We start from the raw sequence: 16,106 nt of genomic DNA on the forward strand, positions 1-16,106 counted from the left end.
TAATGGTTATGTGCAAGAGAAGAGAACCATCATGATGGATGATGTGTTTATCTACCATGCACATACGTTCTTTGTTTTTTTGTGTGCATGTGTAGTATACTTGAACTTCGTCTCGACTCCCACTTCACGTGAGTTGACCATTCGAGCTCTTGAGAGTGAACCACCTTCTACCATGACAATTCTACATCGCACTTGCTTGTACTTTGGCATTGTGAAGGACGCACAAGGACACGCTTTCACGGTGATATCCTTCTCTTTTGAGAACCCCCAAACCATGATCATGGATATTATGGATCATACTACTTGTGTTGCTTTCCCCATGAGAATTATTGTTCATCTTGTATCACTTGATTGCAAACTTGTTAGAGATCTTGCTTCAACTTGTCCTTTTAACCATTCCATGCATCATGATACATATGCCTTGTGTGTTGCATCCAATTCTTGGATTATTTGCTCCTCTCATATGTTTGGTCGCAACAATGTCACCACTTCACATATGCCATGTCCCATTGCTTGTCACATGATTGACTTGATTGCCTCACACATGATGAACAATTACTCTTTCTATTGTGTTGAATGCCATACTATCTTCACTACACCCTATGCACGTTATGCTTGGATTGTCTTGCACTTGACTCATCTGTTTAGACACTTCATTTTATTTGGTGTTGTGAATGATTCCTATGCCTACCATATACCTTTCATTGAGTGCTTTGCCCATGATTTCTATGACCATGAGGTAGATGCTTATTCTCTTGTCACACACATTTGCATCACTACCTCACATTTGCATACTTGTTTCCATGATGACCTTGATTTTGCTCAATCCATATGCTTACATGACATGCTACAATCCTTTGTCACACCTTATGATATGCTTTATGATGACACTTGTTGGGTGAATCACCGCTTGGATGCTTGGTTTTGCACTAACGCTAACCACATTTGTTTTTCCAAGTGTTTGTTGTGTTTTCTCCTTTTGAAGGAATCCCAAGACGGTGCGACATTGGAGAGTGCCATTTCAAGCTTCACAATGACGAGAACTTGGTGATCGACCACATCTACACGGAAACACCGTCTCTTTCCCATGGTGATTTGGATTTCGATCCGAGGTCGGATCTTTCCGAAGGGGGAGGGGATGATGCGGAGCATCCTATGGACATCACCATGTCAAGAGTCCATTTGGCAAGTGACATGTGCGACATCTACTTCACATACACAAAGGTGAATCATCTCCTTTACACATGTACATTTGACCCTCTCGAGGATGGTATACTACTTGACACTCCTCCCGTGTGCATGCATAGGTATTGTCGGAGCTTCACGGATGTCGAGGAGGAGTGCAAGCGCCAAGGAACGACTACACTGTCTGCAGGGGAAGCGTGGAAGAGAAGACGGAAGAAAGGAGAAGAAGACGGAGCGGCTGCTGAGCTGGAGCCGGACATCCGAACGCCAAGCCAGATCATCCGGGCCGACCCCCGGATCGTCCGGATAACTGTGCCAAAGACACCCGAAGGCTTGACCTGAAGACGGATCATCCGGGACTCCGTCCCGGTCATCCGGATCCCCGACGCCCGGATCATCCAGCCTTGCCTGCGCGCATGACTCGGGCTGAGGCCCATGTATCCATTCTGCCCCCTCACTTACCCCTTCATGGCTTAGACTATAAATAGACCTCCTACACCTCCTTTCTAGGGTTAGCAAAGTGATAGCTCATTTAATAGATAGCTTTGCTCCTTGTACCACTCTACTCTTGAGAGAGAGAGAGACTACTACTCCTTATGTAGGCCAAGACCTCCATCTAGGAGAAGATCCTGCAGGATATATCGATCAAGACCCCCTCTTGGGCGGCCCCCTTAAAGACCTCTCATGGAGATGAACCTTACCTTGTATCTTTCCCTTTGTTGTTCATGTACCTTGTGGATCTTGTGTGTTTGATTGTCTAGTGGATGCCTGATTGGACTTGTTCTTGAGTGTTTCCCCTTGTGATTTCTCTCCGTTCTTCCCCGTGTTCTTCGTGTTCTTCGAGGGATCTTGCTCCTTTCGTGAAAGATCGGCCATATGGAGTTCCACTACACATCAAAGAGGATGCTGCACCAGCACCTAAAGAACAAAAGCTCATGGGAGATGCAATCAAATCAGGGGCTACTCCATCTAAGCCCAAAGCTGCTCCCAAGGCTACTGCTCCAGCTCTGAAGCCTAAACCCAAGAGAAGCACTAGAAACATTCCTGCTGAGGAGAAAAACAAGGCCCCAGTGCCTGAAGCTGCTGAAGAAGAAGATGACTCAGTTGTGTTGAGGAAGCTGAAGCCCAAGATCCCTGACCAGAATGATACACACCCTGTGGCAGAAAACATGAAAATCAGGAAGGATGCAGGACTGAGGTTATGGAGACAATCTAATCGATGTGCTGTCAGGAGGAGGACTACTGTGGACTACAAGTTTCACACCAAGGAACAACAAGACTTTTATGAGACAATCCTGCTTGACAAAAAGCCCATTGTGTGTGACATGAGATGGGTTGACTGGGAGTACATCAAGGAGAATGAAGATCACTATCCAGGTGTATATGACAACTTCAAGGCATGTGGAGTTGATACCTTTGTGGCCCAGAAGCTCACCAAGTGGAACGATGAGCTGATCATGCAGTTTTACTCCACTGCCCACTTCTACCCAAATGGAAAGATCATTTGGATGTTCGAAGGTACAAGGTACCAATCTTCTATTGAAGAATGGGCTTAGTTGATCAATGCCCCAGAAGAAAATGAGGATGACTTGGATATTTATGCTGAGAAGAAGAAAGACCACAACACAATGGCCAACATGTACAAAGAGATCCCAGATGCTGCTTTGGATACTCACAAGTTTGGATCTGTCCACTTCTTGTTGTCTGGTCTGCCTACTATAAATTGGATCCTCAGACACACATTGCTACCCAAGTCAGGTGATCACAAGATGATCAGAGGACATGCCATCAACTTGCTACATTTGTTTGATGTGCCTCAAAAATTCAAAGTCACGAGTCTGATTGTGGAGACAATCACAAGAACAGCAGCTGATCAGAAGAGGAGTTGTGGGTATGCCTCACAAATTCAGGAGCTCATCAACTCAAAGATGGGCACAGGCAAATATCTTTTGGATAAGGAGCACCTGCCCATCTACCCTGAATTTGAAGACAACACTGTTGTCATGGATGAAAATGAACCATCTTCAGCTCAAGCACATGAGAAGAGAGAAAAAGCAAGGTCACAGAAAGCTGCAAAGATGCCAAGTGTTGAGGAGGCATCTCAGGTTTTCCTGAAGAGTGTCACATCCCTAGTTCTGGTATGGTCCTAGGCTTGCTTTGCGCATCATGTTTAAATTTCAAATGAAATTGAAATGGGGATGTTTCAAACCCTAGCACCAAAGCAAATTCATATAGGTTCAACTTTAAAATGGATTTTCAATGAACCCAAAATGCTATTCAAAAATGTTCATGCTCTTTGGATAATGTTGGGAACAACAACCAGAGGTGATGCACATTTTTACTACACATTTTGGATTTTTGAATCAATGCATAAATATTTGATTTGGAGCTGTTTAAATTATATAAATATTTTAATGGCTCCAAAATGTTGGGAATTGATAAGGGCCTCTGGAATATTGTATCTAGATGCCACAAATATTTTCAGCATTTATGGAAGTGTTTTAACATTTCTTTTGGATACAAAACAAATGTCAGAAATAGAAAAAGAAAACAGGAAATAAGAAAAACACCTACCCAGGCCACTTACCTAGCGGCCCACTGGCCGGCCCAGCCCACCTGGCGGCTTGCCAGTCATCTTCAACCTCTGCCAGTAGGCAGAGGGAGAGACCTCGCACGCGGCCGAGCATGCCACCTCCTGCTTCGCGCTGGCTATCCTCCCCCGAGTACACCTGCACGCCCAGGAGATGAGGACGACCCCCTCTCACTTTCCCCTCCTTCCTCTGCCTCATCCCCTTCCTCTGGCCCCTCTTCCTCGCGCCGCCGAGAACACCCGAGACCGCCGCTCGCCGTAGACATGGCCACCGGCCACCCCACTACCTGCCGATGAGACCTCGAGCTCCGCACCGTCGTCTTCTTCATCCACACCGAGCCAAGCAACCGGGGAAGCACCACAACATCGTCCCCGACGTCTTCTTCAACCTCGGTGCCCGGAGATCCTCGGCGTCGATTCGCTGCCCACCGGCCGTCCCGCGCCCGCCGACCCCTCCGGTAGCCTCTCTGTGAGCTTCCGCGTCGAACCCGTCTCCTCCCTCTCTCGTTTATGCTCGCTAGCTCCAGTCCCCACCATGCCGTGAGCTCACCGCCGGCGTCCTCTTCGCCGCCGTCGCTTTAGTTCGCGGTAGTCGCACCCGAGCGCACGGTCGTGCTCCTGGTTACACCAAGAAGCCATAGACAACCCCAGTCGGGCTCCTAGTGCTCCATAGCCCCGTGTCTGTGCACCACTGAACTCCGGCCGCCGCCTCCATGGTCGTGGCCGTCGTTTCCGGTGACCCCGCGGCCTCCCGAGCAGCCAGCTAGATGCGGGTGTGTGCGGGCTATCTTCTGGTGGCCTTCGCGCGTCCACCCGCCGCCTGTAGCGCATTTCGACGAAGCACCACCGCGCGGTTTGGTCGTTGCCGGCCGAACTCCGGCGAGGCTGACGTGGCAGCTTAATTAGCGCTAATTCCACAGCCTAATCCCCCCCTGAGACTGACAGTGGGCCCCAGAGCCAAGTCAAACCCTGGTCAGTGCGGGTTTGACCCGGGGTTAACCCCAGTGTCACTGACGTGTGGCCCCCACACGTCAGGTTTGACCTGGTCAGCCCTGCTGACGCCTCTGTGACGTCACGCTGACGCAGTAATTGTTTTTCTGGATTTTAAATAATTCGGAGAATTTCAGAAAATAGTTAAAACTTCTAAAAATCATAGAAATTAAACCAAATTGATGCTAGATGCATTAGGGAAAATCATAGCATCTTTGAAATGTCATCTTCATGCATCATATTGTTGCATATGGTTGTTTATTGATTGCCGGCACCGTCCCCTCTCGATAGGTTCTACTCTGGAAGGTGTCCCGAGTACCTGTCTGAGGAGCAGTGCTTCTTCGTGGATCTATCAGGAAAGCAAACCCCCTTGAGCATCTCGATAAAACCCACTCTCTCGCTCCTGTTCCTTTTACTGCATTAGGACAACAACGATTCAAACTGCTACTTTCTACTGCGGTAGCTAAACCCATTCCTCTGCATGACCTGTCATTGCCACAATAAATAGTTGAAACCCACTAGCATGAGTAGGAGTTGCTTGAGCCTTGATGTACCTGCTCATCCATGCTTGTTTTTCTTTATGCCAGCTATGCTTAGAGTTGTGTCAGGTCTGATTCATCGGGAATGAATCGGAGTGGTGAACATGTCCTACCGATAAAGGCTAAGTGTGTGAACACGTTTTGGTAAAGGTAGCGATGAGAGGCCATGTAGGAGTACATGGTGGGTTGTCTCATTGGAACCGTCCTTAAGCACTGAGTTCTGTGTATGTTATCCAAGTCCAGTTACTACCACACATTGGGTTCCGGTTATCCGGCCCCTCTTGGCTTATTAATCCGCTTGATCTCTGTCCAAGAGTTGCAACTAGTTTCTGGCATTTGTAGGTAGTGCTACTTGTCTACCAGGTGGTGTCCGACGGGACGAGCTTGGGACAGACTAGGCACCGTGGCACGGTGTACCAAGTGGCACCCGGATGGTGGGCTTGGGAACCCTGCACACATCGTTTGGGGCTGTGAGCGACACCCCGGCCGGATCTCCTTGTGGATGGAACCCGAATAGGCGATTAACCTGGACGAGAGACTTGTGTGGTTAGTCAGGTCATGGCCAACACCCTCGCCCGACATCCGCTTGAAGGCTGCCGAGGTACATGACGTGTACAAGGCTATAAGTGGCGAGAGCGTGTGTGACGAAGTACACCCCTGCAGGGTCAACATTATCTATTCGAATAGCCGTTTTCCTCGGATATGGAAACTTGGAGGACTTATTTAGTACATAGACAACTTGAAGTGGATACTCTAAAATCCGCAAGATAAGCGTGAGTGCTATGGATGGCCTTCTCGTAGGGAGACGGGAACGGATCCATAGTGGAGTATTGATATGGTGAATATGTGGACTCGTGTGCGTCTTCTCACCTCAAAGAAGTTTCTGATACTCGTAGTATAGGCTAGCCACTGAGTCAAAGCTGGCTTGCTGCTGTTAACTCCACCACCCCTTTGTTGATAATGTTGCATATGTAGATAGTTCCGATGTAAGACTTGCTGAGTACCTTTGTACTCACGTTTGCTTATTTATGTTTTATAGTTGGTTACACTAGTGGCTTCGACGAGTAGCTTGTATCCCAGCTACGATCTTGTACCCTTGGGAGGGTCGTGTTTAGTCAGGCTTCTTAGTCTTTTCCTTTTGTAGTTGTCTGTACTCAGACATGTAATGCTTCCGTTGCTTGTATGCTCTAAATGATGGGTCATGAGAGCCCTGTTTGTATTGAATGCTATGTGGCTCTTCTGGGCCTTTAACTATATGAGTTTGAGTTATGTTGTGATGCCATGATGCACAGCAGATACTTGCATGTTATGCGTACGTGTAACGTGTATTGCTATGTGTGGGATCCGACAACCTAGTTGTTTACCTCTCATAGCCTCTCTTATGGGGAAATGTAGTCTTGTGCTACCATGTGCCATAGTAGTCCGCTACAGCCCAGTTCACCGGAGTCCTGCTAGCCCAGCACTACTGCTCCGGAACACTTGACTGGCCGACATGTGATTCACTTTGTTCCTATGTCTGTCCCTTCGGGGAAATGTCACGCGGTGATATCCGGAGTCCTGTCTAGCCTGCTACAGCCCGGGTTCCCGGAGTCCTGTTAGCCCAGTGCTATAGCCCGGATTCATACGCTGTTGACCAACATGCTCGAGGTTGATTCATGTATGCATGTCCCTGTAAGTTAGTGCTACTTTGGGTTCATGACTAGTCATGTCGGCCTGGGTTCGCTGTCATACGGATGCTAGCGACACTATCATATACGTGAGCCAAAAGGCACAAACGGTCCTGGGCCAGGTAAGGTGGCACCCGTGGGAATACCGTGCGTGAGGCTGCAAAGTGATATGAAGTGTTAAATGCTAGATCGGTGTGACTTAGGATCGGGGTCCCGACAGCGTTGGTATCAGAGCCTGACTGACTGTAGGATTACCAAGCCAAACTGGTTGAAATTGAGTCTAGTAATGCTTTAGTTATATAAGGGAATTGATTGTGGAAGGGAACGTAAGGCTCTTTTTACTCCTTTACCTCATGTCATTCTTTCTGAGTCAGCCTATTCTTTTCTACGAGGGTTAATCCTAGGCTTCTCCTCTATCTCTCAGGATGACGTGTTACTAAACCGTAAAGTCTTAGGATTGTTGGGTTGTGTCACCGTACAATTCTACTACTTCTGTGTGTCCTCAGTTTGACCCAGAACCTTGATATTATGATGCTGATTGATTATGCTATTCCTCTGATGAATGTCTCAAAATCCTTTTGAGAATTTACAGCCGTTATGCTGCCGAAATTATCCTAGGATTTCAAGAGTTTCTAATGTTTTTGCATTACATTTCGCATACTTATGTCGATGCTAATTCCATCCTTGTTTCCTTGGATCTTGTGCCAGGATGTCGTCTTCTAACCGAGGTTCAGTTGCTCATAGCAAGAATCACGGAGATGGTAGGGATGAGGATCCTCCTGACCAGCCTTTGGAGGCAGAGTTCTTGTTAGCATCCGAGAGGAACAAGCATGAGACTAATCGCTTGCTGGCACAGATTGAGCAGAACACCGCACATCAGTGTAAGAAGTTGGTTTCCATCACCGACTTCATTGGTCTGAAACCACCCACCTTCCATCACCCCATTGAGCCATTCGATGCGGATGACTGGCTCCGAAGCATCACTCACAAGTTGCATTCTGCGAACGTAGCTGAAGGTGACAAGGTCACCTATGCTACCTATCACTTGGAAGGTCCTGCTAGTATTTGGTGGCAGAGCTATGAGGCTATGCTTCCAGCTGGCGAGTTTCCTACGTGGAAAGATTTCACCGAGGCTTTTCATGAGCACCAGATTCCTCAGGCTCTCATTGACTGCAAGAGGGAAGAGTTCTGTAGTTTTACCCAGGGTAAGCTGCCTATTGATGCTTATAGTAGAGAGTTTGAAAACCTCGCCTGCTATGCTACAGAAGAAGTGTCCACGGACGCTAAGAAGCAGGCTAGGTTCCGGAAGGGTCTCAACCCTAAGTTGCGTCGTGATCTCCACCTGCATCATTGTGATACTTTCCAGGCTCTTGTGAACAAGGCCATTAATGCAGAGACAGCTCAAGTCACTTACGAGGAGTCTCGAAAGCACAACCGTGATCTGGGTTCTTCCTCCCGCTCTGGCTCTCAGAAGCGACGGATTTGGATTCCAAACTCAGCTCTTCCACCTCGATATGCACCGAGGCCATCCTATGTGGCGCCTCACCCAACTCAGCAACGTGCTCCACCCAGGCCTATTAGTGGACCACTTGCCAATGTAGGTCCACGTCCTACCTCAGGAACTTGCTTCACCTGCAGAGAACCAGGGCACTACGCACGTGACTGCCCTCAGTCCAGTTATACTCCACCCTAGTCTGAGAGGTCTGTTGCCGTGAAAAGCCGTCAGGCAAGATGATTAGTACCAAGCCAGCCTCCATTGAACGAGCATGTGTGCACCAGGTCTCAGCTACAGAAGCTCAAGATGATCCCCACGTCGTACTGGGTACGCTTCTTGTCAATTGTCACCCAGCTTTAGTTCTGTTCGATACTGGAGCATCCCACCCCTTCATATCCGAAGGTTACACTCGGTTGCACGACATGTCATTTTGTGATATGCCGACTCCACTAATAATCCAGACTCCTGGTTCCAAATGGCAAACCTCCAAGGTAAGCCATGGTAATGAAATCCTTGTTGACAGACTGGTATTCCTTGCTTCTTTGATATCTCTAAAGTCCTCAGATATTAACATCATCTTGGGTATGGACTGGATGACAGCTCATCATGCCAAGATCGATTGTTACACTAGATCTGTTCAACTTACACATCCATCTGGCAAAATAGTCACTGTCTCCACTAGAGTTGCAAGGTGTCAACTCTATTCTCTTAATGCCAGTCCTCTTCCAGACCTTGAAGATATTCCGGTAGTCCGTGACTTCCCGGATGTCTTTCCAGAAGAACTGCCAGGTGTCCCACCTGACAGAGATGTAGAGTTTGTCATAGAACTTATCCCAGGAACTGTTCCAATCTCTAGGAGACCATACAAGATGGCACCTTTGGAGTTAGCCGAGCTTAAGAAACAACTTGATGAGTCCTTGCAAAAGGGTTTCATCCGTCCCAGTTCTTCTCCTTGGGCTTGTCCTGTCCTCTTCGTCAAGAAGAAGGATGGTACAGATCGGATGGTTGTAGATTATCGTCCCGTTCATTTGGTCACGATAAAGAACAAGTATCCGCTCCCCAGGATCAATGACCTGTATGATCAGCTCGCTGGATCCTCAGTATTTTCCAAGATGGATTTAAGGTTAGGCTACCACCAAATCAAAATCAGAAACGGGGACATCCCCAAAACGGCCTTTGTCAATCTTTATGGTCAATACAAGTACACCGTGATGTCTTTCGGCCTAACCAATGCTCTAGCTACTTTCTCCCGCTTGATGAACTCGATCTTTATGGAGTACTTAGATAAGTTCGTCGTGGTTTATCTCGATGATATTCTTATTTACTCGAGGAACGAGGAAGAGCATGCCGAACATCTTAGGCTTGTGTTAGGAAAACTCAGAGAGCACCGCCTTTATGCCAAGTTCTCCAAGTGTGAATTTTGGTTGCCGGAAGTGACCTATCTGGGCCACGTGATCTCTGGTAAGGGCATTGCTGTCAATCCCAAGAGAGTTCAAGCCGTTCTCTATTGGACTCCACCCGAAACGGTCAAACAAGTTAGGAATTTCCTTGGTGTAACCAGTTATTGTCGCCGCTTCGTTGAAAACTTCTCCAAAGTGGCCAAACCCCTCACGGAGCTTCTCAACAAAGATAAAAGGTTTGAGTGGACCCCGCAGTGTGAGCACAGTTTTCAGGAACTGAAAAGATGCCTGACTTCTGCGCCCATACTCGTGCCACCGGATTTCACTAAAGACTTTGTTATCTATTGCGACGCTTCGCGTCAAGGACTAGGTTGCATTCTTATGCAGGATCGTCATGTGATTGCCTATGCATCTCGACAGTTGCATCCACATGAGGAAAATTATCCTACACATGATCTGGAGCTTGCAGCCGTAGTCTATGCACTTAAGACTTGGCGACATTACCTTCTTGGTAACCGTTGCGAATTCTACACTGACCATCAGAGTCTCAAGTATATCTTCACCCAACCGGATCTGAATCTCAGACAGAGACGTTGGTTGGAGTTGATCTCGGACTATGACTTAGGAATCACCTACACCCCAGGCAAAGCCAATGTCATGGCTGATGCTTTAAGTCGTAAATCCTATTGCAACAACCTCATGTTGCAACAATGTCAACCAACCCTCCATGAGGAATTCTGTAAGCTTAACCTTCACATAGCTCCTCGTGGTTCCCTTTCTACCTTGGTGGCGAAACCTACCCTTACAGATCAGATCATAGAGGCTCAGAAGCATGATACGGGAATTTCCCGAATCAAGAAGAATATTTCCAAGGGAGTTGCTGGCTGTTTCTCTATGGATGAACGAGGTGTTGTTTACTTTGGTAACTGTTTGGTGGTTCCCAAATGTCAACAGATGCAGCAACTGGTCCTTAAGGAGGCCCATGAATACCCTCTCACGATTCATCCTGGTAGTACAAAGATGTATCAGGACCTACGCCACAGGTTCTGGTGGACTAGGATGAAGAGATAAATCGCTCAGTATATTGCCAACTGTGACGTTTGTCGTCGCGTTAAGGCAGAGCATCAGAGACGTGCTGGCACCCTTCAACCTTTAGCTATTCCCGAGTGGAAATGGGACAAAGTTGGTATGGACTTCATCACCGGCTTTCCCAGGACCAAGAAAGGAAATAATGCTACGTCTCTCCAAAGTGGCTCACTTCCTACCTTTTCGAGAGAGTATCACTGCTAGTCAGCTCGCTGACTTATATATCTCCCGAATAGTGTCACTCCATGGTGTTCCACTAGAGATCAATTCAGACCGTGGAAGTCTTTTCACCTCTCATTTCTGGGAAAGCTTCCAGAATGCCATGGGCACCCATCTTTCTTTCAGTACCGCTTTCCACCCTCAGTCAAGTGGTCAGGTGGAAAGGGTCAACCAAATTCTCGAAGACATGTTTAGAGCTTGCGTTATCTCATTCGGTATGGATTGGGAGAAATGTCTTCCCTTTGCCGAGTATGCTTATAACAATAGCTACCAATCCTGTCTTAAGAAAGCACCCTTCGAGATTCTGTAAGGACGAAGATGTCGAACACCTTTGAACTGGTCAGAAACCGGTGAAAGACAATTCTTTGGACCGGATATGATCTAGGAGGCAGAAGAGCAAGTTCGCATCATTCGTGAGAATTTGAAAACAGCCCAATCTCGTCAAAAGAGCCAGTATGACCGTCGTCATAAGGAAGTGGCTTATGAAGTTGGCGACAAGGCTTACCTTCGGCTTACTCCTTTGAAGGGTACCCATCGTTTCGGTATCAAGGGCAAGTTGGCTCCTCGTTACATCGGTCCTTTTCGCATTCTCGCTAAATGAGGAGAGGTGGCCTACCAGTTGGAACTACCCCCACATCTTTCTCGAGTTCATGATGTCTTCCACGTCTCTCAACTCAGGCGTTTCTTCTCGGATCCCATCCACGGAGTGGACCACGAAACGCTTGATCTCCAAGATAACCTCACTTATCGAGAGTACCGCGTTAGCATTCTGGATCAAGCAGAGCGTATCACTCGACGCCATAACATCAAGTTTCTCAAGGTTCAGTGGTCTCATCATTCCGAGAGAGAAGCTACTTGGGAGTGAGAAGATCGTCTTCGACTTGAGTACCCCGATTTCTTTCCGCCAACTCCTGAATCTCGGGACGAGATTTTTTCGAGTGGGGGCGAGCTGTCACATCCCTAGTTCTGGTATGGTCCTAGGCTTGCTTTGTGCACCATGTTTAAATTTCAAATGAAATTGAAATGGGGATGTTTCAAACCCTAGCACCAAAGCAAATTCAAATAGGTTCAACTTTAAAATGGATTTTCAATGAACCCAAAATGCTATTCAAAAATGTTCATGCTCTTTGGATAATGTTGGGAACAACAACCAGAGGTGATGCACATTTTTACTACACATTTTGGATTTTTGAATCAATGCATAAATATTTGATTTGGAGTTGTTTAAATTATATAAATATTTTAATGGCTCCAAAATGTTGGGAATTGATAAGGGCCTCTGGAATATTGTATCTAGATGCCACAAATATTTTCAGCATTTATGGAAGTGTTTTAACATTTCTTTTGGATACAAAACAAATGTCAGAAATAGAAAAAGAAAACAGGAAATAAGAAAAACACCTACCCAGGCCACTTACCTGGCGGCCCACTGGCCGGCCCAGCCCACCTGGCGGCTTGCCAGTCATCTTCAACCTCTGCCAGTAGGCAGAGGGAGAGACCTCGCACGCGGCCGAGCGCGCCACCTCCTGCTTCGCGCTGGCTATCCTCCCCCGAGTCCACCTGCACGCCCAGGAGATGAGGACGACCCCCTCTCACTTTCCCCTCCTTCCTCTGCCTCATCCCCTTCCTCTGGCCCCTCTTCCTCGCGCCGCCGAGCACACCGGAGACCGCCGCTCGCCGTAGACATGGCCACCGGCCACCCCACTACCTGCCGATGAGACCTCGAGCTCCGCACCGTCGTCTTCTTCATCCACACCGAGCCAAGCAACTAGGGAAGCACCACAACATCTCCCCGACGTCTTCTTCAACCTCGGTGCCCGGAGATCCTCGGCGTCGATTCGCTGCCCACCGGCTGTCCCCGCGCCCGCCGACCCCTCCGGTAGCCTCTCTGTGAGCTTCCGTGTCGAACCCGTCTCCTCCCTCTCTCGTTTATGCTCGCTAGCTCCGGTCCCCACCATGCCGTGAGCTCACCGCCGGCGTCCTCTTCGCCGCCGTCGCTTTAGTTCGCGGTAGTCGCACCCGAGCGCACGGTCGTGCTCCTAGTTACGCCAGGAAGCCGTAGACAACCCCAGTCGGGCTCCTCGTGCTACGTAGCCCCGTGCCTGTGCACCATCGAACTCCGGCTGCCGCCTCCATGGTCGTGGCCGTCGTTTCCGGCGACCCCGTGGCCTCCCGAGCAGCCAGCTAGATGCGGGCGTGTGTGGGCTATCTTGTAGTGGCCTTCGCGCGTCCACCTGCCGCCTATAGCACATTCCGGCAAAGCACCGCCGCGCGGTTTGGTCGTCGCCGGCCGAACTCCGACGAGGCTGACGTGGCAGCTTAATTAGCGCTAATTCCACAGCCTAATCCCCCCTGAGACTGACAGTGGGCCCCAGAGCCAAGTCAAACCTTGGTCAGTGCGGGTTTGACCCGGGGTTAACCCCAGTGTCACTGACGTGTGGCCCCACACGTCAAGTTTGACCTGGTCAGCCCTGCTGACACCTTTGTGATGTCACGCTGATGCAGTAATTGTTTTTCTGGATTTTAAGTAATTCAGAGAATTTCAGAAAATAGTTAAAACTTCTAAAAATCGTAGAAATTAAACCGTAGCTCAGAATGAAATAAATTATATATGAAAAATTGTCATAAAAATGCAAGGAATCCATTTATGCTAGTTTCATGCATGAAAAACCAACTTATACTTGCTGTATAAGTGAAAACGTAATAATGGCATGTTATATATTTAATTTGGGGTTTGCATATGAACCCTTGGTACATATGGACTTCAACCAAATTGATGCTAGATGCATTAGGGAAAATCATAGCATCTTTGAAATGTCATCTTCATGCATCATATTGTTGCATATGGTTGTTTATTGATTGCCGGCACCGTCCCCTCTCGATAGGTTCTACTCCGGAAGGTGTCCCGAGTACCTGTCTGAGGAGCAGTGCTTCTTCGTGGATCTATCAGGCAAGCAAACCCCCTTGAGCATCTCGATAAATCCCACTCTCTCGCTCCTGCTCCATTTACTGCATTAGGACAACAACGATTCAAACTGCTACTTTCTGCTGCGGTAGCTGAACCCATTCCTCTGCATGACCTGTCATTGCCACAGTAAATAGTTGAAACCCACTAGGATGAGTGGGAGTTGCTTGAGCCTTGATGTGCCTGCTCATCCATGCTTGTTTTTCTTTATGCCAGCTATGCTTAGAGTTGTGTCAAGTCTGATTCATCGGGAATGAATCGGAGTGGTGAACATGTCCTACCGATAAAGGCTAAGTGTGTGAACACGTTTTGGTAAAGGTAGCGATGAGAGGCCATGTAGGAGTACATGGTGGGTTGTCTCATTGGAACCATCCTTAAGCACTGAGTTCTGTGTATGTTATCCAAGTCCAGTTACTACCACACATTGGGTTCCGGTTATCCGGCCCCTCTCGGCTTATTAATCCGCTTGATCTCTGTCCAGGAGTTGCAACTAGTTTCTGGCATTTGTAGGTAGTGCTACTTGTCTACCAGGTGGTGTCCGACGGGACGGGCTTGGGACAGACTAGGCACCTTGGCACGGTGTACCAAGTGTCTCCCGGATGGTGGGCTTGGGAACCCTGCACACATTGTTTGGGGCCGTGAGCGACACCCTGTCTGGATCTCCTTGCGGATGGAACCCGAATAGGCGATAAACCTGGATGAGAGACTAGTGTGGTTAGTCAGGTCATGGCCGACACCCTCGCCCGGCATCCGCTTGAAGGCTGCCGAGGTACATGACGTGTACAGGGCTATAAGTGGCCAGAGCGTGTGTGACGAAGTACACCCCTGCAGGGTCAACATTATCTATTCGAATAGCCGTTTTCCTCGGATATGGAAACTTGGAGGACTTATGTAGTACATAGACAACTTGAAGTGGATACTCTAAAATCCGCAAGATAAGCGTGAGTGCTATGGATGGCCTTCTCGTAGGGAGACGGGAACGGATCCATAGTGGAGTATTGATATGGTGAATATGTGGACTCGTGTGCGTCTTCTCACCTCAAAGAAGTTTCTCATACTCGTAGTATAGGCTAGCCACTGAGTCAAAGCTGGCTTGCTGCTGTTAACTCCACCACCCCCTTTGTTGAAAATGTTGCATATGTAGATAGTTCCGATGTAAGACTTGCTGAGTACCTTTGTACTCACGTTTGCTTATTTATGTTTTGTAGTTGGTTACACTAGTGGCTTCGACGAGTAGCTTGTATCCCAGCTACGATCTTGTACCCTTGGGAGGGTCGTGTTTAGTCAGGCTTCTTAGTCTTTTCCTTTTGTAATTGTCTGTACTCAGACATGTAATGCTTCCATTGCTTGTATGCTCTAAATGATGGGTCATGAGACCCCTGTTTGTATTGAATGCTATGTGGCTCTTCTGGGCCTTTATCTATATGAGTTTGAGTTATGTTGTGATGCCATGATGCGCAACACATACTTGCATGTTATGCGTACGTGTAACGTGTATTGCTATGTGTGGGATCCGACAACCTAGTTGTTTACCTCTGATAGCCTCTCTTATGGGGAAATGTAGTCTTGTGCTTCCATGTGCCATAGTAGTCGCTACAGCCCTATTCACCGGAGTCCTGCTAGCCCAGCACTATTGCTCCAGAACACTTGACTGGCCGGCATGTGATTCACTTCGTTCTTGTGTCTGTCCCTTCGGGGAAATGTCACGCGGTGATATACGGAGTCCTGTCTAGCCTGCTACAGCCCGGGTTCCCGGAGTCCTGTTAGCCCAGTGCTACAGCCCGGATTCATAAGCTGTTGATCGACATGCTCGAGGTTGATTCATGTATGCCTGTCCCTGTAAGTTAGTGCTACTTTGGGTTCACAACTAGTCATGTCGGCCCGGGTTCTCTGTCATATGGATGCTAGCGACACTATCATATACGTGAGCCAAAAGGCGCAAACGGTCCCGGGCCAGGTAAGGTGGCACC

The sequence above is a fragment of the Triticum urartu genome, chromosome 3A (genome assembly GCF_056163025.1).
Source record: "Triticum urartu cultivar PI428250 chromosome 3A, HENAU_Tu73, whole genome shotgun sequence".
NCBI lineage: Eukaryota > Viridiplantae > Streptophyta > Magnoliopsida > Poales > Poaceae > Triticum > Triticum urartu.